Raw genomic sequence first — 4,238 nt, forward strand, 5'->3', positions numbered from 1 at the left:
ACTAAAACACATCAAAGGGTCCACACAACTTATTCTAACATCAAATCAAGCATGGTATGGTGAGTTACTTGGTTTGTTCTTATTTAAGAGAAAAATAATTTCCTCTTATTAGGAGCATTTATTTGATTTGCTATTTAAGTCTTTGGAGAAAATAATTTCCTCTCATTAAATCCTATCAAGATTTAATCTCCACAAATAATAATAAGGTATGAAATATAAGTTGACCCAGGTCAACCTTTCATATCTATTATGAGGGAGTAATAATTTAAATGAGGTGCTACGCCTCATATAATTTAAAACTAACATCTAAAGGATTTAAAATCTCTAAGTAACCAAGCATGAGGCTTATTAGACCAAGGTCAGTACCTCTATTTTAATTACTTAGGATCACAATTTAAATGAGAGAGAAGCTCCCATACTATTTAAATAAGTTTATGTGTATGTGTTAAATGGACTAGAAATGGCTCCATAGCCATTATTTGAATCTAGTCCATGATCATGCAAAACAACTATGCTATATTTTTGCATAAACCATTAGATTATGTCAAATGTGAATTATTAGAGTTGGAATCAACTCAAAATCATTTATAGATAATTTTTAGTATTTATTTGAAGTTAGAAAAGTCCCTGCCTTGTTATTTTTATCATTTGAATTTAATTACGAATTTTGACATGAGGCCAGTGGCATTATTTAGATAATTTCATGAGCTTTCCGAATATATAAAATTTGCTAAATTTGGTGTAGTAGATTTCAAACTATTTAAATTTGAAGTGGGCAACAGTATTGGATTTGAACTAAATAGAATAAATCATATTTGAATTACTGGGCCACACGGGAAAATAAACGGGCCGAAACGGTTTTGAATGGGGGAAACATGCCCAGTAACGGCGCGGGCCTGCTGACAGGGGGTCCCACGCGTCAGTGGGTTATTTCACCGAAACGGTATGTGCTAACCTGGCCCGTTGGATTAGATCGAGTATCTACGGTGGAGCTTCGTCGTCACCGTCGTCGAGAGGGGAGTGCTAGAGCGGCAGCGGTAGGGGGTCGACGGCGTGAGGAAGCTCCGATGAGAGGCAGCGCAGGTGCTAGACGATGTTGTCGACGACGAGGAATTGAATGGTGGTCGCGGCGTCGCTTGGGGAGGCGTCAATCGTCGTCTTCTTCCTCAGTACCGCCGCGGAATCCAGCGAGCAATTGATGGGCTATGGTGCAAATTGGAGAGGGGGAGTGAGTCGAGGAGGTCCAGGGAGAAGGAGGGGAGCAAGTTTGGTGTGGAGCTTGAGGCACGGGAGAGGCTCTATTTATAGGCGAGATGGTGACCGGCGGGTGCTGTGAGAGGTCATCGACGGCGAGGGCTGTCCAGGGCGCGAAGGGGCAAGCTAGGGGGCGCGCGAGGTAGGCGATGACTAGGCGGAGCTAGCGCGCGTGAAGGGGCAGCGAGGGGAGGACGATGGCAGGCTGGCGTCGTTCGAGTGCTCGCGGTACGGGCGCGGCGGAACCTTGATCATGGCGACGGCTAGGGTGTACGCGCGGGCTATCGAGGATGTCTAGGAGGTAGCTGGGGGTGTGGTGATCACGCGTGCCAAGTGGGAGAGGGAGAGAAGGACGAGAGCGTCCAGGCGAGGGGCGTACTGCCGTGTCCAATGACACGCCGACGCACGCTCTGGCGCGTCCAGACGTGGTGATCATGGTGTGGCCAAGGCTTGTCGTGCATGGTTTGGAAGCGGGATCTTGTCCAGCGTGTCCAGTACTTCCTGGTGAGTCTAGCTGACAAGGTTTGATGGACCAGAGAGAGGGGTGAGGTAGGGTGGCGTGGTGGTGTCTAGCATGGCCGGCATGGGTGTGTTCTTCATCATGCATCTACTTTAATCAGTGCTAAAGTGCTGGGTCTGATGCAGAGGAGGTACAGAAGATGGATGATCACAATTCGAAAGGGGTTTAGCCCAAAATCCAGAGGATAATAGCATGTCTCTCATTTGCCAAATGATGCCGGCAAGGTATTCTACATAATGGCCGCATGAAAATTCTTTTCAAATTTCGAAATTCTTTTTGGTGCAACTCAATTATATAAATAAAGTGAAAGATTGGTGGTGGTGGTGTTCATTTTAGAGTTGTTTTGCAAAGATTTCAAAATGTGGTCATCTTCACATAGTTTCAACATCACCACTTGTCAAAACCCTCATTGGTCAACCTGGTCAACATTAGCACTGATGGTCAACATGAAAGTTGTTCACCATTACTTGGTCTTGGATGACATTGCTTTGGTTGACCAAGGTTGGTTGAGGAATCAGAAGATATATGGGTGCAAAGTGGTGAAGAAAATAAAAAGGGGACATATGACCATTATCACATGTATGTGAGTTTTGAATTTTGCTTTGATTTGATTTTGGTTTCTTTGATGCAATTGTGTTTGTTTATCATATATAAGAGTTTTACAAACAATAGATCAAGCAAAGGTGGCCTTTGATGAAGATTTGCAAAATTGGTCTTATGTGTATGTGAGTAAAAATGGAATTTTCTCCCTATTTAATTTCTCTCCATTTAATTTGACTTGGCTTGACCCAATTGGTGTTGTTGAGTGTTGAAATGTTATATAGGAGTGATCCCTCCATTCACAACAGGTATTAGGGTCAAGATTCTTAAATTCACAAATTTGCCATATTACTCTCATATGCCTCTATGGCATTTTTAGTTTCTTTTTATTCTCTTTGGAAACCACTTGGATTTGGTTTGATAAGCTCTAAGTAAGGTGTATGAAGGTTTTCCAAAACCTTAAGCCAAGTAGAAAAGCTTAGGGTAAAGTTTTGTAAAAATAGCCATAGGCACATATGCCTTTTTCTTATTTAACTTCCTTTTATTTTATTTTAACTAGGATGATGAAAAGAGGGGTGAGGTTTAGGGTTTAAGCTTACTTCAAAATACTATAACAAGCAATCATGGCAATAGCACAAGAATTAAGCAAGATCACTATGTATCACATTTAATTTAATAAAAGTTTTTGTTGGTTCCAAAATTTGGAACTAGGGAAATTCATTTATTTTGTTTTGACTTTTTGGGATGTTACAAACCCTTCCCCCTTAAACAAATCTCGTCCCGAGATTTTAAGAAAAGTTAGGTTCCTAAGAGAGATTGAATATTTTATTAACAGGAAGACATACTTGGCATGGTCTCGGGTGCTTCCTGAGCTTCAGTGGCAGTCATGTGGTAGAGGCGGCCGTTGTTGTTGTTCTGGTTCCTTCTACCTGCAAAGCGGCGCTGTTGCTGGGCAGGTGCAGCAGTGTTGGCGGCGATCTTGGCAAGCTTCTTGGGACACTCATTGGAGTAGTGGCCCACAACTCCACATTCATAGCAGTTGATCGTGGACTTGTCCTTCGGGGTGACGGGGATGGCATTGCTTCCGATCCTCGGGCCAGTGTTGGTGTTGTTGTTGTTCCCATTGTTGCTGTTGCTGTTGGGGTTGTTGTTGTTGTGGTGGCTGTTGTTGTTGTTACCTCCGGGCTTCGGGGGTCCTCCGTTGTTGTTGGCGTAGTTGGGGTGATAAGTCTGAGCAGGTGGCCTGTTGTTTCTGGGGGTAAATCCTCCAGAGTGGTTGTTGTGGTGTTCCTTGGCATTGTGGGGCCCATTCTGGTTCATCATTCTGCGCTTGCGGTTCTCATTGGCCTGATGCAGCTTTCCTTCCATCTGTATGGCTGAGTCTACGAGGGCTTCGAGGTCAGCGAACGGAATATTCACTAACACAGTTTGCATCTCGTCATGCAGTCCGTTCAGAAATCTTTCCTTTCTCTTCTCATTGGTATCGGTCTCATCCGGGGCGTACCTTGACAGAGTGAGAAACCTGTCGCGGTATTCCACCACCGACATCCTTCCTTGCTTGAGTTCACGAAACTCGTCTCTCATCTTCTTGATCAGTCCTTGGGGCACATGGTACTTGCTGAACTTCAGCTTGAAGTCTTCCCAGGTCATCATTTGTCCCGCATTCATTGCGCGGGCACTTGTCCACCAGGCTCTGGCAGGTCCTGACAGGTAGTGGGTGGCAAACAATACTTTTTCTGCGTCTTCTACTCCCGCAACTTCGAGGTTGTTCTCCATGGTCTGGAGCCAGTCATCAGCATCGAGGGGCTCTTCAGTTTTGTTGAATACCGGAGGGTTGGTGTGCTGAAAGTTCTTCAGCTTCGATCCAGGGTGATCGTGGTTTCCATGGCCTTGATTGTTCTGAGCTATCTGTTGCAGTGCGACA

The sequence above is a fragment of the Lolium rigidum genome, chromosome 6, assembly GCF_022539505.1.
Source record: "Lolium rigidum isolate FL_2022 chromosome 6, APGP_CSIRO_Lrig_0.1, whole genome shotgun sequence".
Classification (NCBI taxonomy): Eukaryota; Viridiplantae; Streptophyta; class Magnoliopsida; order Poales; family Poaceae; genus Lolium; species Lolium rigidum.